The sequence below is a fragment of the Oncorhynchus clarkii genome, chromosome 19 (assembly GCF_045791955.1).
Source record: "Oncorhynchus clarkii lewisi isolate Uvic-CL-2024 chromosome 19, UVic_Ocla_1.0, whole genome shotgun sequence".
Lineage (NCBI taxonomy): Eukaryota > Metazoa > Chordata > Actinopteri > Salmoniformes > Salmonidae > Oncorhynchus > Oncorhynchus clarkii.
The window spans coordinates 37,303,294-37,329,549 of NC_092165.1; the positions used below are offsets into that span (position 1 = coordinate 37,303,294).

The 26,256-nt window shown below is 41.7% G+C and overlaps 1 protein-coding gene across 1 annotated transcript in view; it reads left to right on the forward strand.

The window, feature by feature from the left end:
* The first annotated feature begins 489 nt into the window (after positions 1-489).
* The window catches only part of LOC139375112 (lysocardiolipin acyltransferase 1), a 35,062-nt gene continuing 9,295 nt past the window's right edge, over positions 490-26,256 (forward strand). Inside the window, exon 1 of the mRNA XM_071116587.1 lies at positions 490-828. The gene's annotated coding sequence lies outside the window, so the exon portion shown is untranslated. The remainder of the gene's footprint in view (positions 829-26,256) is intronic.

Genomic DNA, 26,256 nt, shown 5'->3' on the forward strand with positions numbered 1-26,256 from the left:
CTTCTGATGTCACCTCTTAAAATGGTGCATTAGGGGCTCCTGGGTGGTGCAGCAGTCTAAGGCACTTCATCTCAGTCCTAGAGGTATCACAACAGACCCTGGTTCGATTCCAGGCTGTATCACAACCGGCCGTGATTGGGAGTCCCGTAGAGCTGGCATTGAAACAGAATGCAGTGAGGTTGTTTCACAGCACATATTTCATGCTCCCTCTGAAGTCATGCGCTGACCCTTGAGAAGTTTACTGGTCAACCCCTACTCAGACACTCAGATAAAGTGCATGCCACAGGGAGCAGGTCATGGAAAGTCTTGAGTTTGACTAAGTGCTACTCATGACACATGCTTGCTTAAACATTTGCAATGCTCTAAAAGGCTTGCTGTTTGATTAGGGGAGGAAGTTTAAGAAAGCTGTTTGAGTCCCCTTCGACACAGACATACAGTCCACTTTTCCTCACCCAACCCACATAAACAGCGTCCCCTGTTGACGCGTGCGTGCAGTGACGGGTGAGAGTTGGAAGTTGAGAGGTCGTAGTATGAGGTGAAAAGGTAGCTAGCTGGTGCTGCGACAGCTGCAAAGCTTGCATCCATCTCGCGCTTTTAACTTTCATATATGCAAGTTTTATAACCAATAATAATAGTTTTGCTTATACTTAGCATGCGTTTACTACAACCAGGTGTCAGAAAAATAGTTTTCGCTTCAGCAACTGGTTGTATGCTTGCTAACGCTAGCTATCTAGCTGGCTAGTATGTCGCAACCAAGTTGTTGACATTTCTTCTGGCCGCACCCGACTGGTGCTCATTTGTAGCGAATTTGGTGTGAAGAACATTGAGGTGGGTGGCAATTTTTTGTGTTTTATGTTTACATTTCTCACAATACTCTGATATTGAGTGAAACTTTGTTGTACGAAACAGTTTGCAAATCACTTGCCAGCGTCTGTTAGTTAGGCTAGCTAGCTAACAGGCTAGCTGTAATGGACTGGCTGAGCTAGCTAGCTAATTTAACGTGTTTAGCTAAGCAGCTAAAAGAAAAGCAGACCCATATACGTTACTTAGATTACATTTCAGGTAAATTATTACTTTGTTTTGTTTTTTGGACAAACCAACTAGCTAACAATTGGCTATGTTTACAGCTGATACTATTTCAAGGGACACATTGTAATTTGTGCAGGGATGCATAACTACCTAACAATTGGCTGTTTACAGCTGACACTAATTCACAGGAACACACATTGTAATTTGTGCAGGGGTGCAGAACTAAGTATTCCATGTGAAGGTGGAGAAATAGGCTTCATTGCAACCAGTAACGTTAGCTAGAAAGGATTTATCTAGTATTGTATCCAATAATCCCTGTCTGAGTTTAAATAAAGGTGTGCTGTTAGATTGCGAAAATGGCTCATGATCAAATTAAGTCTACTAACTATCCTTTTTTTGTTTAGACTAAATCATCAACCTAATTAAACTGGTTTCTCTTTGTCAGTATGAGTTTTTCACAGGGATTAAGCCGACCCCATTGATAAACTCACATGCCCTCTGTCACCAACGCAAATCCTCAGTGGTGATGTCCATTAGCGAAATGAGCAGGCAATCTTATGATCTTATTTCAAGCATTTCTAGGCCTATTCACTCTTGATGGTACTTTTGAAGAGCTTTCAGGTTTTTGTTATCCACGCACATTCACAGTACACACACACGTTCTTCACAAGGTGTTTCTTTCAGGAGGAGGGAAGGCAGTGTTTTATGTGGGCCTCTGGGCACGGTATCCTGGCAAACTTCCCTGACCCTGATAAGAGCCCTAGCTGAATGGTGCTATTCAAGTCCAATCAGTGTGTCCTGTCTATTGCCCTGACTTTGATGACCTACTGAGGTGGAATAGCCCATGTGATGCAATTCAAGTGCAATGGACATTGTACTGTGATACATAGATAATGCCACACTTGTAACTACTGGTTAATAATTTCTCAGTGGCAAAACGGGCCAGTGCCAACTGAAAGCTACTGCCTGGAATAAAAAAATAAATATATACACACGCACACACATAGTGGGGTGAACAAGTATTTGATACATTGCCGATTTTGCAGGTTTTCCTACTTACAAAGCATGTAGAGGTCTGTAATTTTTATCAACTGAGAGACGGAATCTAAAACAAAAATCCAGAAAATCACATTGTATGATTTTTAAGTAATTCATTTGCCTTTTATTGCATGACATAAGTATTTGATCACCTACCAACCAGTAAGAATTCCGGCTCTCACAGACCTGTTAGTTTTTATTTAAGAAGCCCTCCTGTTCTCCACTCATTACCTGTATTAACTGCACCTGTTTGAACTCGTTACCTGTATAAAAGACACCTGTCCACACACTTAATCAAACAGACTCCAACCTCTCCACAATGGCCAAGACCAGAGAGCTGTGTAAGGACATCAGGGATAAAATTGTAGACCTGCACAAGGCTGGGATGGTGTACAGGACAATAGGCAAGCAGCTTGGTGAGAAGGCAACAACTGTTGGCGCAATTATTAGAAAATGGAAGAAGTTCAAGATGACGGTCAATCACCCTCGGTCTGGGGCTCCATGCAAGATCTCACCTCGTGGGGCATCAATGATCATGAGGAAGGTGAGGGATCAGCCCAGAACTACACGACAGGACCTGGTCAATAACCTGAAGAGAGCTAGGACCACAGTCTCAAAGAAAACCATTAGTAACACACTATGCCGTCATGGATTCAAATCCTGCAGCGCACGCAAGGTCCCCCTGCTCAAGCCAGCGCATGTCCAGGCCCGTCTGAAGTTTGCCAATGACCATCTGGATGATCCAGAGGAGGAATGGGAGAAGGTAATGTGGTCTGATGAGACAAAAATAGAGCTTTTTGGTCTAAACTCCACTTGCCGTGTTTGGAGGAAGAAGAAGTATGAGTACAACCCCAAGAACACAATCCCAACCGTGAAGCATGGAGGTGGAAACATCATTCTTTGGGGATGCTTTTCTTGCAAAGGGGACAGGACGACTGCACCGTATTGAGAGGAGGATGGATGGGGCCATGTATCGTGATATCTTGGCCAACAACCACCCCCCCCCCCCCCCCATTGAAGATGGGTCGTGGCTGGGTCTTCCAGCATGACAACAACCTGAAACACACAGCCAGGGCAACTAAGGAGTGGCTCCGTAAGAAGCATCTCCAGGTCCTGGAGTGGCCTAGCCAGTCTCCAGACCTGAACCCAGTAGAACATCTTTGGAGGGAGCTGAAAGTCCGTATTGCCCAGCGACAGCCCCGAAACCTGAAGGATCTGAAGAAGGTCTGTATGGAGGAGCGGGCCAAAATCCTTGCTGCAGTGTGTGCAAACCTGGTTTGATCTCTGTAATTGCAAACAAAAGTTTGATTTTCGGGATTTTTGATTCCGTCTCTCACAGTTGAAGTGTACCTATGATAAAAATGTACAGACCTCTACATGCTTTGTAAGTAGGAAACACTGTCGATTTTGCAGGTTATCAAATACTTGTTCTCCCCACTGTATAGATAAAATACAGGCCTTGGCCAAGATCTCACAAAGCGGATAATAATTGAATTACAATGTGTGATATTTACATTGATTGTTTGGAGGGGAAAAATAAATAAAACCTGTGCAATCTAAAAAGGGTGTTCATTTTAGTCATTAAGCTAGAGACCATTGTATTTGGCTAATCTAAATCTAAATCTAATGCCTTCCCCAGACTCGTAGAGCAGCTGTTTGTCGGTAATGCTTTTTTTGCCCTCCCACACCACTTTATACACAAGATCTCCGCTAGACATAGAATCACCGTGTTTATCCATCTCTCTGTGACCGCCAATAACTTCACAAAGTTAACGACAAATGCAAAGTTCCCAATGTCTTTGCAATTGTTACAAACAATGGAAGGATAAAAATACGCTTCAAATGAAAACTGGGATGACTACCTATAGTATAGGCCTATATACAGTGCATTTGGAAAGTATTACACAACCTTAGTCTACTGTATGGTCTGACTAGATCTACAGGCTGTGCAGGGGTTGGAATTTCCACATTTTGTTACGTTACCGCCTTATTTTAAAATGTCTTAAATTATTTATTTTTTCTCAATCTACACACACTACCCAATAATGACAAAGCGAAATACATTTCCTAAACTTTCTAAAAAAAAATGTTAAAAAACAGAAGTATTCAGACCCTTTTGCTATGAGACTCGAAATTGAGCTCAGGTGCATCCGGTTTCCATTGATCATCCTTGAGATGGTTCTAGAATTTGATTGGAGTCCACCTGTGGTAAATTCAATTATTTGGAAAGCACACACCTGTCTATATAAGGTCCCACAGTTGACAGTGCATGTCAGAGCAAAAACCAAGCCATGAGGTCAAATGAATTATCCATAGGGAAGACAGGATTGTGTCGGCACAGAACTAGGGAAGGGTACAAAATAAATTCTGCAGCATTGAAGGTCCCCAAGAACACAGTGGCCTCCATCATTCTTAAATGGAAGAAGTTTGGAACCACCAAGACTCTTCCTAGAGCTGGCTGCCCGGCCAAACTGAGCAATCGTTGAAGGGCCTTGGTCAGGGAGGTGACCAAGAACCCAATGGTCCCTCTGACAGAGCTCCAGAGTTACTCTGTGGAAATGGGAGAACCTTCCAGAAGGACAACCATCTCTGCAGCACTCCACCTATTAGGCCTTTATGGTAGAGTGGCCAGACGGAAGCCATGTTAGGCCGCTTGGAGTTTGCCAAAAGGCACCTAAAGGACTTTCAGACCATGAGAAACCAGTTTTTCTGGTCTGAAGATTGTCTTCACTGACATTTTCAACCTGTTTCTGACTGAGTCTGTAATACCAACATCTTTCAAGCAGACCACCATGGTCCATGTGCCCAAGAAAACTTAAGGTAACCTGCCTAAATGATTACCAAACTGTACCACTCACGTCTGTAGCCATGAAGTGCTTTGAAAGGCTGGTCATGGCTCCATTATCTCAGAAAACCCTAGACCCACTCCAATTTGCATACCACTCCAACAGATCCAACTCAACACAGACCTTTCCCACCTGGACAAAAGGGACACGTGAGAATGCTTTTCGTTGACTACAACTCAGCGTTCAACACCCTAGTGCCCTCAAAGCTCATCACTAAGCTGAGGACCCTTGGACTAAACACCTCCCTCTGCAACTGGATCCTGGACTTCCTGAAGGGCCTCCCCCAGGTAGTAAGGGTAGGCAAAAAAACATCTGCCACTCTGATCCTCAACACGGGGGCCCCTCAGGGGTGTGTGCTCAGTCCCCTCCTATGCTCCCTGTTCACTCATGACTGCATGGCCAGGCAGAGACCTGGCAGTGTGGTGCAAGCATAACAACCTCTCCCTCAACGTGATCAAGACAAAGGAGATGGTTGTGGACTACAGGAAAAGGAGGCCCGAGCACGCCCCCATTCTCATCGACGGGGTTATAGTGGAGCAAGTTGAGAGCTTAAAGTTCCTTGGTGTCCACATCACCATCAAACTAACATGGTCCAAGCACACCAAGACTGTCGGGAAGAGGGCACAACAAAGCATATTCCCCCTCAGGAGACTGAAAAGATTTGCACGGGACCTCATATCTTCAAAAGGTTCTACAGCTGCACCATTGAGAGCTGGTTGCATCACTGCCTGGTATGGCAACTGCTTGGCCTCTGACCACAAGGCACTAGAGGGTAGTGCTTCCGGCCAGTACATCAATGGGGCCAAGCTTCCTGCCATCCAGGACCTCAATACCAGGCTAGGTCAGAGAAAGACCCAGAAATTGTCAAAGACTCCAGCCACCGTAGTCATAGACTGTTTTCTCTGCTACCACATGGCAAGCGGCACCGGAGCACCACGTCTAGGTCCAAAAGGCTTCTTAACTTCTAATGGCTACAGGGGCAGTATTGAGTAGCTTGGATGAAAGGTGCCCAGAGTAAATGGCCTGCTCCTCAGTCCCAGTTGCTAATATATGCATATTATTATAAGTATTGGATAGAAAAAAACACTAACGTTTCTAAAACTGTTTGAATTATGTCTGTGAGTATAACAGAACTCATATAGCAGGCAAAAGCCTGAGAAGAAATCCAAACAGGAAGTGGGAAATCTGAGGTTGGTCGATTTTCAACCCAGCCCCTATTGAATACACAGTGGGATATTGGTTATGTTGCACTTCCTAAGCCTTCCACTAGATGTCAACTGTCTTTAGAAACTTGAATGAGGCTTCTACTGTGATGTGGGGCCGGATGAGAGCTCTTTGAGTCAGTGGTCTGGCAGAGAGCCAGGTCCTGGTCATGTGCATAAACATCACAAATGGTCCTTTTGTTCAATTAATTCCCTCTATATATATATATATATATATATATATATATATATATATATATATCCAAAATGTCCATTTTATTTGGCGCATTTGATCCAGAAAAACACTGGTTCCAACTTGCGCAACGTGACTACAAAGTATCTCAAAAGTTATCTGTAAACCTTGCCAAAACATTTCAAACTACTTTTGTAGTAAAAATACTTTAATGTTTTTTTTACATAAATAATCAAAAAATTGAAGACGGGATGATCTGTGTTCAATACAGGAAGAAAACAAACTCAAGCATGCTTTCTGGTCTTGCGCCTCTATCAAACAGTACACATGAAGTGACACTCGTTCAAGGTGACCATACTTCATTAAACAAAGGAATAACCTCAACCAATTTCTAAAGACTGGTGACATCCAGTGGAAGCGGTAGGAACTGCAAGCAAGTCCCTTAGAAATCTGGATTCCCAATGAAAAGCATTGAAAACAGGGTGACCTCAAAAAACAAACAAAAAATAAACAATTCTGAATGGTTTGTCCTCGGGGTTTCGCCTGCTACATAAGTTCTGTTATACTCAGACATGATTCAAACAGTTTTAGGAACTTCAGAGTGTTTTCTATCCAAATCTACTAATACTATGCATATCTTCTGGGGATGAGTAGCAGGCAGTTGAAATTGGGTATGCTTTTCATCCGAAATTCCAAAAGCTTCCCCCAATCCTAAAGAAGTTTTAACTTGTGAAAATGTGTCACTTCTCTTGCGTTAAATGCAATCAGAGTCAGGGTATATACAGCAGTATGGACCACCTGGCTCGTTGAACTGTTGAAAGACCATTTATTCCTAACAAAGACTAATTAATTTGCCAGAATTTTACAAAATTATGACATTGAAGGTTGTGCAATGTAACAGTAATATTAAGACTTGGTGTTGCCACCTGTTCGATTAAAATACATAACGGTATTTCACTGAAAGAATAAATGTTTTGTTTTCGAAATGATAGTTTCCGGATTTGGCCACATTAATGACCAAAGGCTTGTATTTCGGTGTGTTTATTATATTATAATTAAGTATATGATTTGATAGAGCAGCCTACATGAGCGGTGGTAAGCAGCCACAGGCTCGTAAGCATTCATTCAAAAAGCAGCTCTTAGCAATGCTGGGATGCACAGCGCTGTTTGACTTCAAGCCTGAGATTAGGCTGACAATACTGAAGTGCCTATAAGAACATTCAATAGTCAAAGGTATATGAAATACTAATGGTATAGAGAGAAAGTCCTATAATTCCTATAACTACAACCTAAAACTTTTTAACTTGGAATATTGAAGACTCGTGTTAAAAGGAACCACCAGCTTTCATATGTTCTGTGCAAGGAACTTAAACGTTAGCTTTTTTACATGGCACATATTGCACTTTTACACTGTTTTTGCGTTTTTTAAACCAAATTGTACGTTTCATTATTTATTTGAGACTAAATTGATTTTATGTATTATATTAAGTTAAAATGTGTTCAATCCATATTTGTTGTAATTATTACATACACATATATGTGTATGTATATATATGTGTATGTATATATATATGTGTATGTATATATATGTGTATGTATATGTATGTGTATATATGTATGTGTATATATGTATGTGTATGTATGTGTATATATGTATGTATATGTATGTGTATATATATGTATATGTATGTATATGTATGTGTATATGTATGTGTATATATACATACATATACATGTATGTATGTATGTATGTATGTATGTATGTATGTATGTATGTATGTATGTATGTATGTATGTATGTATGTATGTATGTATGTATGTATGTATGTATGTATGTATGTATGTATGTATGTATGTATGTATGTATGTATGTATGTATGTATGTATGTATGTATGTATGTATGTATGTATGTGTGTGTGTATATAAAAATCAATATCGTTTTAGTTTTTTTGGTCCTCCAATAATCGGTATCGGCATTGAAAAATCATGATCGGTCGACCTCTAGCCTGAATGCCAAGCGTCACGTCTGGAGGAAACCTGCCACCATCCCTACGGTGAAGCATGGTTCTGGCAGCATCATCCTGTGGGGATGTATTTCAGCAGCAGGGACGGGGAGACAAGTCAGGATCGAGGGAAAGATGAACGGAGCAAAGTACAGAAAGATTCTTGACGATAACCTGCTCAGGACCTCAGACTGGGATGAACCCTAAGCACACAGCCAAGACAACGCAGGAGTGGCTTCGGGACAAGTCTCTGATTGTCCTTGAGTGGCCCATCTCATATACAGAGCCCGGACTTGAACCCGATCGAACATCCTCTGGAGAGACCTGAAAATAGCTGTACAGCAACTCTCCCCATCCAACCTGTCAGAGCTTGAGAGGATCTGCAGAGAAGAATGGCAGAAACTCCCCAAATACAGGTGTGTCAAGCTTGTAGCGTCATATTTCAAGAAGACTCGAGGCTGTAATCACTGCCAAAAGTGCTTCAACAGAGTAATGAGGCAAGGGTCTGAATTCTTATTTTGTTTTTATTGGTTGTAAATTTAAACAAATTTATAATAAGGCTGTAATGTAACAAAGTGAGAAGTCCAAGGGTCTGAATAGTTAACGAATGCACTGTATTTCAATGATATAGAAATTAATCGTCGTTGTTGATAATCAAGCCCACTACTGTTGTGTCGTCTTCAAACTTGATTGAATTGGAGGCGTGCATGGCCACGCAGTCATGGGTGAACAGGGAATACTGGAGGGGGTGGCTGAGAACGCACCCTTGTGGGGCCCCAGTGTTGAGGATCAGCGACGTGGTGATGTTGTTTCCTACTTTCACCACTTGGGGGCGGTCTGTCAAAATCAAGGACCCAATTGCATACCCAGGGTCTCAAGCTTAATGATGAGCTTTGAGGGAACTATGGTGTTGAATGCAGAGCTGTAGTCAATGAGCCGCATTCTTGCATACAGTGGGGCAAAAAAGTATTTAGTCAGCCACCAATTGTGCAAGTTTTCCCACTTAAAAAGATGAGAGGCCTGTAATTTTCATCATAGGTACACTTCAACTATGACAGACAAAATGAGAAAAGAACATCCAGAAAATCACATTGTAGGATTTTTAATGAATTTATTTGCAAATTATGGTGGAAAATAAGTATTTGGTCACCTACAAACAAGCAAGATTTCTGGCTCTCACAGACCTGTAACTTCTTCTTTAAGAGGCTCCTCTGTCCTCCACTTGTTACCTGTATTAATGGCACCTGTTTGAACTTGTTATCAGTATAAAAGACACCTGTCCACAACCTCAAACAGTCACACTCCAAACTCCACTATGGCCAAGACCAAAGAGCTGTCAAAGGACACCAGAAACAAAATTGTAGACCTGCACCAGGCTGGGAAGACTGAATCTGCAATAGGTAAGCAGCTTGGTTTGAAGAAATCAACTGTGGGAGCAATTATTAGGAAATGGAAGACATACAAGACCACTGATAATCTCCCTCGATCTGGGGCTCCACACAAGATCTCACCCTGTGGGGTCAAAATGATCACAAGAACGGTGAGCAAAAATCCCAGAACCACACGGGGGGACCTAGTGAATGACCTGCAGAGAGCTGGGACCAAAGTAACAAAGCCTACCATCAGTAACACACTACGCTGCCAGGGACTCCTGCAGTGCCAGTCGTGTCCCCCTGCTTAAGCCAGTACATGTCCAGGCCCGTCTGAAGTTTGCTAGAGAGCATTTGGATGATCCAGAAGAAGATTGGGAGAATGTCATATGGTCAGATGAAACCAAAATATAACTTTTTGGTAAAAACTCAACTCATCGTGTTTGGAGGACAAAGAATGCTGAGTTGCATCCAAAGAACACCATACCTACTGTGAAGCATGGGGGTGGAAGCATCATGCTTTGGGGCTGTTTTTCTGCAAAGCGACCAGGACGACTGATCCGTGTAAAGGAAAGAATGAATGGGGCCATGTATCGTGAGATTTTGAGTGAAATCCTCCTTCCATCAGCAAGGGCATTGAAGATGAAACGTGGCTGGGTCTTTCAGCATGACAATGATCCCAAACACACCGCCCGGGCAACGAAGGAGTGGCTTTGTAAGAAGCATTTCAAGGTCCTGGAGGGGCCTAGCCAGTCTCCAGATTTCCACCCCATAGAAAATCTTTGGAGGGAGTTGAAAGTCTGTGTTGCCCAGCAACAGCCCCAAAACTTCACTGCTCTAGAGGAGATCTGCATGGAGGAATGGGCCAAAATACCAGCAACAGTGTGTGAAATCCTTGTGAAGACTTACAGAAAACGTTTGACCTCTGTCATTGCCAACAAAGGGTATATAACAAAGTATTGAGAAACATTTGTTATTGACCAAATACTTATTTTCCACCATAATTTGCAAATAAATTCATTAAAAATCCTACAATGTGATTTTTCTGGATTTTTTTTTTCATTTTGTCTGTCATAGTTTAAGTGTACCTATGATAAATTACAGGCCTCTCATCTTTTTAAGATGGAGAATTTGCACAATTGGTGGCTGACTAAATACTTTTTTGCCCCTCTGTAGGTATTCCTTTTGTCCAGATGGGATAGGGCAGTGTGATGGTGATTGCATCGTCTGTCGACCTGTTGGGGAGGTATGCAAATTGGAGTGGGTCTAGGTGGAGGTGATATGATCCTTGACTAGTCTCAAAGCACTTCATGATGAGATGTGAGTGCTACAGGGGCGATAGTCATTTAGTTCAGTTTTCTTTGCAGTCTTTGGTACAGGAACAATGTTGAATAGTTCTAGTCATGGGTACATCCTGTTTGAGTTTCTGCCTATAGGACAGTAGGAGCATTTAACGAAGGCAGGGCGGGGGAGGGCCGTTTTTGCATTGCGGAAGTTAGAGTAGCAGTGATCCAGTGTATTACCGTGCAAGTGCTGCAATCAATATGGTGATAGAATTTAAGTAGCCTTGTTCTCAAATTTGCTCATGTTCATTATGAACTATCATGTGCATAGTGATGCACCAAAACTTTAGCCCATTTTTATAGGATAAGCATTAGGGTTGCACAATTTGGGCAATATTAAGAGGTGGAAATTTCTGTGGGAATTAACGGGAGTATATGGGAATTAACGGAATACATGCAAATTAGTATTAATACCATTTAAATGTAGATGTTTTTTGCATAGGATATATTTACCATATGGCGACAAATTATAAACCTTTTACCTTATCAAGTAGACATAATTAAATCCTTCCAATATAAATAAAACTATTTAGTTATGAATTGAACATTAATAGCAGGAGTTGACTCTTCACGTGATGATTTCACTGAATAACCTCTTGGAACTACCCAAGAATTGTCATCAACTACACTAATTAGCATAGTGCAACGGTCAGAAAATATTCATGAAATCACAAGTGAAATATAGTGAAACACAGCTTAGCCTTTTGTTAATCACCCTGTCATCTCAGATTTTGAAATTATGCTTTACAGCCAAAGCAAGACGAGCGTTTGTGTAAGTTTATCGATAGCCTAGCATAGCGTTATGCCCAGCTAGCAGCAGGAAGCTTGGTCACAAATCAGAAAAGCAATCAAATTAACTGTTTACCTTTGATGAGCTTTGGATGTTTTCACTCACGAGACTCCCAGTTAGACAGCAAATGTTCCTTTTGTTCCATAAAGATTATTTTTATACCCAAAATACCTCCGTTTGTTGGTCACGTTATGTTGAGAAATCCACCGAAATAGCGGTCACGACAACGCCGAACAAAATTCCAAATTAGATCCATAATATCGACAGAAACATGGCAAATGCTTTTTATAATCAATCCTCAAGGTGTTTTTCAAATATCTATTCGATAATACACTGTTCAAAAAAATAAAGGGAACACTTAAACAACACAATGTAACTCCAAGTCAATCACACTTCTGTGAATTCAAACTGTCCACTTAGCAAGCAACACTGATTGACAATAAATTCCACATGCTGTTGTGCTAATGGAATAGACAACAGGTGGAAATTATAGGCAATTAGCAAGACACCCCCAATAAAGGAGTGGTTCTGCAGTTGGTGACCACAGACCACTTCTCAGTTCCTATGCTTCCTGGCTGATGTTTTGGTCACTTTTGAATGCTGGCGGTGCTTTCACTCTAGTGGTAGCATGAGACGAAGTCTACAACCTACACAAGTGGCTCAGGTAGTCCAGCTCATCCAGGAAGGCACATCAATGCGAGCTGTGGCAAGAAGGTTTGCTGTGTCTGTCAGCGTAGTGTCCAGAGCATGGAGGCGCTACCAGGAGACAGGCCAGTACATCAGGAGACATGGAGGAGGCCGTAGGAGGTCAACAACCCAGCAGCAGGACCGCTACCTCCGCCTTTGTGCAAGGAGGAGCGGAAGGAGCACTGCCAGAGCCCTGCAAAATTACCTCCAGCAGGCCACAAATGTGTATGTGTCTGCTCAAATGGTCAGAAACAGACTCCATGAGGCTGGTATGAGGGCCCGACGTCCATAGGTGGGGGTTGTGCTTACAGCCCAACACCGTGCAGGACGTTTGGCATTTGCCAGAGAACACCAAGATTGGAAAATTCGCCACTGGCGCCATGTGCTCTTCACAGATGAAAGCAGGTTCACACTGAGCACGTGTGACAGTCTGGAGACGCCGTGGAGAACGTTCTTCTGCCTGCAACATCCTCCAGCATGACCGGTTTGGCGGTAGGTAAGTCATGGTGTGGGGTGGCATTTCTTTGGGGGGCCGCACAGCCCTCCATGTGCTCGCCAGAAGTAGCCTGACTGCCATTAGGTACCGAGATGAGATCCTCAGACCCCTTGTGAGACCATATGCTGGTGCGGTTGGCCCTTGGTTCCTCCTAATGCAAGACAATGCTAGACCTCATGTGGCTGGAGTGTGTCAGCAGTTCCTGCAATAGGAAGGCATTGATGCTATGGACTGGCCTGCCCGTTCCCCAGACAGGAATCAAATTGAGCACATCTGGGACATCATGTCTCGCTCCATCCACCAACGCCATGTTGCACCACAGACTGTCCAGGAGTTGGCGGATGCTTTAGTCCAGGTCTGGGAGGAGATCCCACAGGAGACCATCCGCCAGCTCATCAGGAGCATGCACAGGCGTTGTAGGGAGGTCATACAGGCACGTGGAGGCCACACACACTACTGAGCCTCATTTTGACTTGTTTTAAGGACATTACATCAAAGTTGGATCAGCCTGTATTGTGGTTTTCCACTTTAATTTTGAGTGTGACTCCAAATCCAGACCTCCATGGGTTGATAAATTTGATTTCCATTGATAATTGTTGTGTGATTTTGTTGTCAGCACATTCAACTATGTAATGAAAAAAGTATTTAATAAGAATATTTCATTCATTCAGATCTAGGATGTTATTTTAGTGTTCCCTTTATTTTTTTGAGCAGTGTATATCAACTGGGACAATTGGCTTTTCAGTAGGAGCGAGAGGAAAAATGACTACCTCTGTCTTTTACGCAAGAATCACTGAGAGCCCTCAGCTGGCCACTTACGCAATGTAGTCGTTTACGCTCATTCTTCAACATAAAGGCGTGAAACTACGTCACAATGCTGTAGACACCTTAGGGAATACGTAGAAAAAGGAATCTGGTTGATATCCCTTTCAATGGCTAGTAGGGGTGCAAAGGAATACAACTGACAAAACATGAGTCACTTCCTGATTGGATTTTTCTTAGGCTTTCGCCTGCAATATCAGTTCTGTTATACTCACAGACAATATTTTTACAGTTTTGGAAACTTTAGAGTGTTTTCTATCCTAGGCTGTCAATTATATGCATATTCTAGCATCTGGTCCTGAGAAATAGGCAGTTTACTTTGGGAATGTTATTTTTCCAAAAATAAAAATAGTGCCCCCTAGTTTCAAGAGGATAAAAGAAAGGGAATATTGAATGATCCCCAATGAGCCATCGCTTCTCAAACATTTTCAAAATACGTCTGTAAAATGATAGTCTAGAAACTAAAGCTTTGGTTGTCTTCCTCTCAGGCTTCCATGTCTTCTCCCTGGACCTCAATGTTCACCTCCTTGAACATCAGACTCTGAGGCCTCATCTTCACTGTCACTTTCCAACCTTGTTGAGGATGGCTCGTTGTCAGGTTCAGAAAGCCTCACATTTGCCCAATGGCCACCAATTTTTCAACCCGTGAATTGGTCAGCCTGTTGTGTTCTCAAACAAGGGCCAGTTGTGCTCTGAGGTGGCTGATGTTGGTGGGATTTGGAGAATGATGGAGGCAAACGGGGAAAGAGCCTCAGATCCACAAAGTCCCTTCAGTCATGCTAACATCTCTCATCTCCATCCCAAAGCCCTTGCTTGGAAGTGTACTTTGCCAGAATGCCAAGAACCTTGCCCTCATCCAGGCCAAGGTGGCGAGACATGGTAGTGATGACACCGTAGGCCTTGTTGAGTTCTGCACCAGACCGATGCTCTTGCCAGCATACTTGGGGTCAGACATGTACGCTGCAGCATGTATGGGCTTCAGGCAGAAGTCTTCATGCTTTTTGATGTATTTCAGAACTACGGGTTCCTTTGCTTGGAGCAACAGTGAAGTGGGCAGGGCAGTATGGATTTCTTCTCTTACATCTGTAAGCAGTCTGAACATCAGACAGGATGGCATTGTCTCCCTCAATCTGTGCAATGGCTACTGCTATAGGTTTCAGGCTGCTTACCACTCTCTCCCAAAATACACCATCCATGCAATGTACAGACCGGTGTGTCTGTTGTCCCTTGTCTGTGCTCTTGTAGAATAGTGGTTGAGGGTGGAGATGATGTAGTTAATTATTCCTTGCCCACAAACATTCGACCACCCATCAGAGATGACTGCAATACCGTCTGCTTTCTCTATGATTTGCTTTGCCTTCACTTGAATTCTGTTGAACTCTGCATCCAGCAAATTAGTAGATAAAGCGTGTCTGTTTTGAGGGATGTATGCGGGGCGAAGAACATTCAGAATTCTCTTCCAATACACATTGCCTGTGGGCATCAGAGGTGAACCAGTTGCGTACACAGCTCAAGCAAGACATTACTCAGTATTTCTCTGACTACGTTCCTCCATTGAGTCAAAAAAACTTCTAATTCCAGGAGGACCATGAGCTATTGCTATCGATAAGGTGTCTGATTCATCATTTTCACCTCGAATAGAAGAAGAGGGACTTTTGTCAAAGGTTGTGAGCGCACTCAGTTAGCAGGCTCAAGCAAGCTAAAAACCCACATGGTAGCAAAAACTAACTAGCAGTAATTGTTAACAAGTTAGAAATGATTTAACACACTTTGCTGTAGGCTACGATTTACTAGTTATCAAAAAATCATGTATGTCATAAAATATATTCACCCCACCCAGTATTGTAATCAAAACTTGCAGAAATAATGTAGTCCTTTGGCTCAGACAGTATAGTAGTGTGGGCTCAATAGCATCTCGCAGAACGACACAATTTTCACCTTGTCAGCTCGGGGGATCCAATCTTGCAACCTTACAGTTAACTAGTCCAACACTATAACGACCTGCCTCTCTCTCGTTGCACTCCACAAGCCTGTTACGCGTATGCAGTAAGCCAAAGTAAGTTGCTATCTAGCATTAAACTTATCTTATAAAAACAATCAATAAATCATTATCACTAGTTAACTACACATGGTTGACGATATTACTAGATATTATCTAGCGTGTCCTGCGTTGCATATAATCTGGCTGAGCATACAAGTATCTAACTGAGCGGTGGTAGGCAGAGGCAGGCACGTAAACATTCATTCAAACAGCACTTTCTTTGCGTTTTGCCAGCATCTCTTCGTTGTGCGTCAAGCATTGCGCTGTTTATGACTTCAAGCCTATCAACTCCCGAGATGAGGCTGGTGTAACCGAAGTGAAATGGCTAGCTAGTTAGCGCGCGCTAATAGCGTTTCAAACGTCACTCGCTCTGAGCCTTGGAGTGGTTGTTTCCCCTGCTCTGCAGGGGCCGTGGCTTTTGTGGAGCGATGGGTAACGCTGCTTCGAGGGTGGCTGTGTTCCTGGTTCGAGCCCAGGGAGGAGTGAGGAGAGGGACTGAAGCTATCCTGTTACACTGGCAATATTAAAGTGCCTATAAGAACATCCAATAGTCAAAGGTATATGAAATACAAATGGTATAGAGGGAAATAGTCCTATAATAACTACAACCTAAAACTTCTTACCTGGTAATATTGAAGACTCATATTAAAAGGAACCACCAGCTTTCATATGTTCTCATGTTCTGAGCAAGGAACTTAAACGTTAGCTTTCTTAAGTGACACATATTGCACTTTTGCTTTCTTCTCCAACACTTTGTTTTTGCATTATTTAAACCAAATTGAACATGTTTCATTATTTATTTGAGGCTAAATTGATTTTATTGATGTATTATATTAAGTGTTCATTCAGTATTGTTGTAATTGTCATTATTATAAATACATTTAAAATTAAATCGGCAGATTAATCGGTATCGGATTTTTTTGGTCCTCCAATAATCGTTATCGGTAACGGCGTTGAAAAAATAATAATCGGTCGACTTCTAATCTTATTAGTCTGCAAGATCTTGAGAATCAGCTGTACATGTGATGGAAGAATGCACTGTGCATGCAGAGGGTTGCAAGTCCATTGACTTGGGGATAGTTTAACCAAAATATGCCTCAAGACCTAGAATTGCCCTATGCTTATCCCACAAAAAAGGTTCAATGTTATAAGCTTTTTTTTAATGAATTTAGCAAATTTCCCAAAATTCCAGGGCTTAACTTCCCATTGGAAGTTTTCGGAAAATTTCCGACCCTTTGCAACCTTAGTAAGCATTAGAATAAGCCACCTCTGTATTTGCAACCATTGTTGCTCATATATCTCTAGGAGCTAATTCGTTGTCAGTATCGTGGAATAATTCTGTTAAGGTAAGATTTTGAATGGAGAAAGCTGACCCAAGAGCAGTGCTGCCTTTTTGATTCAATCAGTATCGACACATGCCTCAACGACGCAATGAGAGAATGTTCTCTGTAGGTTGTGTTCTGGGAAACATGTTACATATTTGACGGTTGTAGGAAAGATGCATCGTTAAAACACTTGTAAGCCTAAATTCCATTGCTATCGGGAAACCGGGCCCTGGAGGGTTTCCAAAACCTCCCGGGCCAGCGGGCAGTATGTCGATTCCTGCTGTGTGTATTGATCATTAGCACAACTAAGCCTTTCTCTCTCCCTGAACTTTATCGGAGATCCAATGGAAACAAGTCATTAAAGTGTTGTTGTTTTTTTCTCCCCCCCCCCCCCCCCACTGACTAACACTTCACTCCCTGCAAACTGCACAGCTCATCAGACTGCAGCAATTAGCTGTGAGCAAAGTGGTGATGGAACCCAGGGGTAGAAGTCCTCTGTTTTTCCACTGCAATTGTTCAGCTAGACTAACTCACTAGTTCAGTTAGTGGCTCAGTTGGTAGAGCATGGCACTTGCAATGCCACAGTTTGATTCCCACGGGACCAGTACGAAAAATGTATGCACTCACTACTATAAGTCGCTCTGAATAGAAGTATGTCAAATTACTAAAATGGAAGAAATTAAATGTAATTACTTAGGCAAATGGTTTAGAGAGCAGAGAACCAAGAATGGGCAAGACTCGGCTTGCTGTTTAGACATGGTTGAGCTCTCATTTCCATTTGCTCTATGGTGATATCTGGTCTAGACTCAGACTGGAATGCAATACCATTGCCAGAGTATGCAGGGTCAGACTAACAGCAAATATCTGCATTGCAGTTAAGCAAGATCCTATTTTAGGCAATGCTCTGTGGACATTGCTATGGTGATTTGAATAAACATTTAGTCAACCCTCATCTTATGATTTTATTACATTTGTCTGCAGGTCCTTAAATTAATTTAAGACTGACCTTTTTATTAGATTTTAAAATGCCTTAACAGCAGGGTAGGTAGCCTTTACAATTTGATAGTATTGTCGAACTAGTGTTTCCCCTAATGTATGTATTTTTTTTGTTTATGATTAAAATCAGAAATAAAGTATGTATAACATTTTATGGAGCAATATATTTTTAAATAACAGTCTTTGAACTAACAATCACCAAAATAAAATGTAGACAGTCTGGTAGAATCTAAAATTCCAAAAATGGAATTTCATGGCAAAATTTTTAATTTTGTGAAAATGTTTGTGTCACTCTGACAATGTGTAGAATTACAGGAAACTAGCATTAAAGAGCTGAACACTCCAATAGGCATGTGTGTTATTTTGTTGCTCATTAGAAAAAACAAATTTCAGTCTTGGTGTGTTTCCTGACCGATTCCGCTTTTGGTTTATTATATTAATTATATTTGTCCCCCATGAGACACTGAAGCCTATTTCACTTCCTCAAAATCCCCAGAATGAAACCAAGATGACTCAAGACATCTGTAATGTTTGTTTTTGCCGAGGATGTTTTAGTTATGCAATTTTACAATGTAACTAAGGTGTTTGGCACTGTATTTCCCAAGTTAATAAAAAAAAGTGTGGTCTTACATAAACAAAGTCTGAGCTGCTGGGCAGGTCTGTCTCATTGTCTAATGCTATTGGATAGAGTGCAATCACTGCAGCTGTTCACCCAATGTTAGTGGGCAAATGGACATTGTCAAATCAAAACCCAACCTTCATTTACCTGTTGTGACGCACGGATGTTCCAAACTCCGTTTTAGACCAAATTAACCTATTTACACTTTGTAGTCGATGTCGACACTAGAATAACTGTTTTCTGACTCATATCAATGCCAAATAGGCCATTTTCAAAGGGATTCATTGCTTTTTAAAGGCACTTTTTAAAACTGTAAAATGTTTTCCCCACCCAATGGCAAAATGTGTAGTATTGTAGGAAATTTGATTTAACTCACATTTTATTGTTTGCATACACACATTTAGATGTTATTAAGGGTGTAGCCAAATGCTTCTGTGTTCTAGCAGTGCAGTAATAGTGTAGTAATATCTAACAATAGACACATGTTAAAAGCAAACGAATGGAATTAATTAATATTAGGTTGAGCAATGTTAGAGTCCAGAGTATAAATATACAGTGCATTTGGAAAGTATTCAGACTCCTTAACTTTTCCACATTTTGTTACTTTTTCTAAAATTGATACAAAAACACAATACCCCATAATGACAAAGCACATTTATTAAAAATGTAACCGATATCAAATTCACATAAGTATTCAAGCCCTTTACTCAGTACTTTGTTAAAGCTACTTTGGCAGCGATTCTTCTCTGCAGGTTAGAGGTCGAACGATTATGATTTTTTCAACACCGATACCGATTATTGGAGGACCAAAAAAGCCGCTACCAATTAATCGGCCTATTTAATAAAAAAAAAAATTATGTATATATATATATTAAAAAGTATTTGTAATAATGACAATTACAACAATACTGAATGAACACTTATTTTAACTTAATATAATATATCAATAAAATCAATTTAGCCTCAAATAATGAAACATGTTCAATTTGGTTTAAATAATGCAAAAGCAAAGTGTTGGAGAAGAAAGTAAAAGTGCAATATGTATCATGTAAGAAAGCTAACGTTAAAGTTCCTTGCTCAGAACATGAGAACATATGAAAGCTGGTGGTTCCTTTTAACATGAGTCTTCAATATTCCCCAGGTAAGAAGTTCTAGGTTGTAGTTGTTATAGGAATTATAGGACTATTTCTCTCTCTACGATTTGTATTTCATACACCTTTGACTATTGGATGTTCTTATAGGCACTCTAGTATTGCCAGTGTAACAGTATAGCTTCCGCCCCTCTCCTCGCCCTACCTGGGCTCGAACCAGGAACACATCGACAACACTCGACGCAGCGTTACCCATGCAGAGTAAGGGGAACAACTACTCCAAGTCTCAGAGCGAGTGACGTTTGAAACGCTATTAGCGCGCACCCCGCTAAGTAGCTAGCCATTTCACATCGGTTACACCAGACTAATCTCGGGAGTTGATAGGCTTGAAGTCAAACAGCTCAATGCTTGAAGCACAGCGAAGAGCTGCTGGCAAAACGCACTAAAGTGCTGTTTGAATGAATGCTTACGAGCCTGCTGGTGCCTACCACCGCTCAGTCAGACTGCTGTATCAAATCATAGACTTAATTATAACATAACACACAGAAATACAATATTAGGTCATTTAATATGGTCGAACCCGGAAACTATCATCTCGAAAACAAGATGTTTATTCTTTCAGTGAAATACGGAACCGTTCTAACGGGTGGCATCCATAAGTCTAAATATTCCTGTTACATTGCACAACCTTCAATGTTATGTCATAATTACGTAAAATTCTGGCAAATTAGGAGGCCCAAACTGTTGCATATACACTGACTCTGCGTGAAGTGAACGCAAGAGAAGTGACACAATTTCACCTGGTTAATATTGCCTGCTAACCTGGATTTCTTTTAGCTAAATATGCAGGTTTAAAAATATACTTCTGTGTATTGATTTTAAGAAATGCATTGATGTTCATGGTTAGGGACAGTCGTGCAACGATTGTGCTTTTTTCGCACATGCGCTTTTGCTAAATCATTCCCCGTTTGGTGAAGTTGGCTGTCTTTTGTTAGGAAGAAATAGTCTTCACAGTTCGCAATGAGTCATGTTAGCAGGCAATATTAACTAAATATGCAGGTTTAAAAATATATACTTGTGTATTGATTTTAAGAAAGGCATTGATGTTTACGGTTAGGTACACATTGGAGCAACGACAGTCCTTTTTCGCGAATACGCACCGAATCGATTATATGCAACGTAGGACACGCTAGATAAACTAGTAATATCATCAACCATGTGTAGTTAATGATTGATTGTTTTTTATAAGATAAGTTTAATGCTAGCTAACAACTTACCTTGGCTTCTTACTGCATTCGCGTAACAGGCAGTCTCCTCGTGGAGTGCAATGTAATCAGGTGGTTAGAGCGTTGGACTAGTTAAATGTAAGGTTGCAAGATTGAATCCCCGAGCTGACAAGGTGTAAATCTGTCATTCTGCCCCTGAACAAGGCAGTTAACCCACTGTTCCTAGGCCATCAATGAAAATATGAATGTGTTCTTAACTGACTTGCTTAGTTAAATAAAGGATAAATAAAGGTGTAAAAAAAAATAAAAAAAAATGGGCCAAATCGGTGTCCAAATATACAGATTTCCGATTGTTATGAACTTGAAATCGGCCCTAGTTAATCGGCCATTCCGATTTAATCGGTCAAGCTCTACTGCAGATCCTTTCAAACTCTGTCAGGTTGGATGGGCAGTGTAGCTGCACAGCTATTTTCAGGTATCTCCAGAGATGTTCGATCGTGTTCAAGTCGGCTCTGGCTAGGCCACTCGGACTTTCAGAGCCTTGTCCCAAAGCCACTCCTGCTTTGTCTTGGCTGTGTGCTTAGTTGTTGTCAAGTTGGAAGGTGAACTGTCGCCCCAGTCTGTGGTCCTAAGCAGGTTTCCATCAAGGATCTTTCTGTATTTTGCTCCGTTCATCATTCCCTCGATCCTGACTAGTCTCCTAGTCCCTGCCGCTGAAAAACAAACCCACAGCATGATGTCAATGGGTCTGAATACTTTCCAAATGCACTGTACATATGAAATCAAATCTAATTTTATTGGTCACATACACATGGTTAGCAGATGTTATTTGCGAGTGTAGCGAAATGCTTGTAGAAGAAGCGAGGCAGCCCTCTGTCGGGTCCATCAAGTGGGTAAAACAGTATGTAAACATGTATTTAAAGTGACCAGTGTTCCATGACTACATACATAGGGCAGCAACCTCTAAGGTGCATGGAAGAGTAACCGGATGGTAGCCATCTAGTGACAGTGACCTAAAGTTCAAGGCATTGTACCGGGCGGGGGCTGGCTAGTGGTGTCTCTTTAACAGACTGATGGCCTTGACATATAAGCTGTTTTACAGTCTCTCGGGACCAGCTTTGATGCACCTGAACTTACCTCGCCTTCTTGATGATAGCGGGGTGAACAGGTCCTTGATGATCTTCTTGGCCTTCTTGTGACACCGGGTGCTGTAGAGGCAGGCAGTGTGCTGCCGGTGATGTGTTGGACAGACCGTACCACCCTCTGGAGAGCCCTGTGGTTGTAGGTGGTGCAGTTGCCGTACCAGGCAGTGATACAGCCCAACAAGATGCTCTCAATGGTGCGTCTGTGAAAGTTTGAGGGTCTTATGGGCCCAAACAAATTTCTTCAGCCTCCTGAGGTTGAAGAGGCGCTGTTTCACCTACACCACACTGTCTGTGTGGGTGGACCATTTCAGATGGTCAGTGACGTGTACACTGAACTTTTAAGCTTTTCACCTTCTCTGCTGCGGCCCCATTAGTGTGGATTGGGGAGCGTAACTGTGAAATGTTCTTTTCGCCCCATGTCAAAACATGTAGAATTGCAGAAAATGTCAATTCAAAACGGCAACATTTTCTCTCTGCGACCTCTAAAGCCGTGCCCCACGCTAAGTTTGCCACAGCTGCTGAAAACAATATAGGAAAAACACTGAACTAGAGCTGGGACAATAAACCAAAAATTACTGACTTTGCCTTCCTCTTACCAATACAATTTTGCTGACATCGGTGATTAGGTGACACAATGTTCCTGCTGATTTTGGAGGTTAAAAAACATTTGTCAACAGTAATGTGCAGAATTTGTATTTTTATTTAACTAGGCAAGTCATTTCCTGCAATGAAAGTGTATGCCTTGTCCCTTTTTCGCTTCACTCCTGCTCCCCCCTCTTGCACACTGAGTAAAGCATGCATACTGACAGTGAGCAACAGTTTTTAAAACTGTTGGAGTTGAGTCTCTGCTTTATGTGAGTATAACAATTATTTCTTAACTGTCAGTATAGAGGAAATAGCACCACAGAGAATGTAATTGAGTTGAAGCGCCAAAGGAGCCCAGAGGGCATTTGCGATGAATACCACAAATAGCCTATATTGGCCTACAAAAGGGATGCTTTTGCAGAACATTACAGTTTACTGTTAGATCAATTCCATGGCTATACAGCAACAATATCATATTCAGAGTTTGCAATCTAGCTAATGTGTTTTGAGTTCCCACTTCCTCTGGTGGTAAATTATGTATAAAATAGCCTAGGACAATATGTACAGAAACAATGCAGACAAATTCATCTCTCAAGGTATCAGGATCCTATTTTGACCAATGTCCTTTGTGCATTCCCTGAACATGCTAAATGAAATACCTGACTTTTTTCATGTGTTACTTGGCACTGGAAAAAGTCGGTCTCGAGCCCTCCCGCTTAGCTACCTTGCTTCGAAGTATAGACATTTGATACCTGAATCACTGAATGGGGGATATTATACTGAATGGATATATATTATAAAATAATAATACTTTTTTGGGTTAGTCTGTTACAGCATAATATCTCCAGGAGAGCTACTGGGTGTGTAATTTTTGTTGTTGCTGAATTACAGTTCGTATAAACAAATCAGTCGATTTGAAATAAATGTAATTATACACTAATCTATGGATTTCACATGACTTGGCAGGGACGCAGCCTTTATTTAACTAGGCAAGTCAGTTAAGAACAAATTCTTATTTACAATGACTGCGTACACTGGCCAAACCCGGACGACGCTGGGCCAATTGTGCACGGCTGGTTGGGTTACCGCCTTGATTCGAACCAGGGTGTCTCTAGTGACTCCTCTACCATTGAGATGCAGTGCCTTAGACCCAAGTGGTCCAGACAGAAATACTCCACTTTTCACCTCTCATCCTCTGAGGACCCTAAAGGTGTGTCCTCCCCACTTCCTGTGTGTGCTCTTCAGTGTGTCTGTTGGGAGTAAGTTGTGGGAGAGAGCAGTAACAGGGGAGGTGTAATTGTGCTGAGCCAGGGTGTTCCTCACCTCTGCCACGCTTCATGTTAAAAAACAACTCTTAAACCCCATCCTGGCTTTGTATGACACACACCTGAGTTGTTAGTGCACCAGTCTATCATCCACTTTGCGTGCTGCTGCCGTGAGAGCTGCTGTGTCATGCTGTTGCTATGCATGGTGGTAATGACAAGAGGGGGGTTGGGACTGGGAGACTTGTGCAATAACAGCGGTAATTGAGGTGGAGGAGCATGAACCCACAGGTGAAACACCTGCTTGGTCGAGCATAACTCCCTTCACCAAGTCAGCAAGACCGAGCAATAAAGACTAGCTGCATAAATAAAGCCATATTAAAAAGCTTCATTTTGCTCTACATTTGAGTTTCTTTCCTACTGATTTAGTGTAATGATAATTTCTTTATTTCCTTAGGATAGGCTTATATTTTTATCCAAAGCACATGCATAGCATACGTAGCCTACATCCCAATTCTTAGGCCAGTAGCTGACACTAACAGTTCTGGGAAAGTTTGTCCCACCTCTTGGGTTTCAAATAAAATTGTATTTGTCACATGCGCTGAATACAACAGGTGTAGACCTTAGTGTAAAATGCTTACTTACAAGCCCTTAACCAATAATGCAGTTAAGAAAGTAAATACTAAATAAAAAAAGTTACACAATAAATAACAATCATGAGGCTATATACAGCGGGTAGTGGTACCGTGTCAATGTGTGGGGGTACAGGTTAGTCGAGGTAATTTGTACATGTAAGGTAACGTGACTATGAATGGATAATAAACAGTGAGAAGCAGCAGTGTAAAAACAAAAAGGGAGGGGGGGTGTCGATTGACTAAATTAAAAGTTTTGGCAGTTTCATGGACTTTCTGACTGGCCGCCGAGGTGGTGAAGGTAGGAAACAACATCTCCACTTCACTGACCCTCAACACTGGGGCCCCACAAGTGTGTGTGCTCAGCCCTCTCCGGTACTCCCTGTTTACCCATGACTGCGTGGCCATGCATGCCTCCAACTCAATCTTCAAGTTTGCAGACGACACAACTGCAGTGGGCTTGATCACCAACAACAACGAGACAGCCTACAGGGAGATGAGGGCACTCGGAGTGTGGTGTCAACAAAACAAAGGAGATGATCATGGACTTCAGGAAACAGCAGAGGGGAGCTGCTGTGTGGATCAAGCAGTCATTTGAAAGAGTAAGAACATTTCAGCGAGACAACTCAAAGGCGAAATCCATTAACACCAAGATAATGGAATTGATTGCCCTTGACAGTTAACCGTTCTGTCGTGGGTGATGTTGGCCTTCACGACTGGTTGAGCACCGGTACACACTAACAAGTGCGCTATTTTTCAGATGTTGCCCTACCGGAGTTGCACAGTAATAACGTTACTGCTATTAGCTTCACAACATACTATGGAATGCCGTTTGGGTCTTTGCGTGTCAAATAACACTATTTGACAATAACACTATTTGACAAGTTAAATAAGCTTTTAATTTGACACTTCAAATAACATAGTTGCATTATAGAAGGATGTGTGTGCTGAAATTGCATGTGCAAGCCAATATTTAGACTAGATAATGTTAAACAAGGTTGGAATATAAAGCAATGAAATGGGGTATCGGTCTACTCTGTGACACCCACAGAACTGACGCGTTTATGCCAATATTAGTATTGTAGCTCTTATCGCGGGACAAAGGTTGACATATATGGCTCAATTCGGTTGTTTAGAGTCCCACCATAAGATCGACGATGCTAATGTTCTTTGGGTGTCACTGAGTAGACTGATACCCCATGTCATTTATCCACAATCCGTAGGTAAGGCTGTACAGTGAAATAAGTATACCCCCAATGCAATTCTAAAGTATAATACATCCAGTGTGATTTCAACAGATTTTTGTCAAATTAATGAATTGTCTTGTTTTGTTTTTTTTATATAACATTCCAACATCGTTTTGCATGATGTATTCAATTATGGCATAATCCTACTATTTGTATTCCTTTGCATCACTGTCAATGACATATTTATTCTGAAGGCTTATCGCTAAGTCCACTATTGTGGCTATTCCTTATTTTGGCTAGCTTCACATGGATGGTTCCGACCACCAT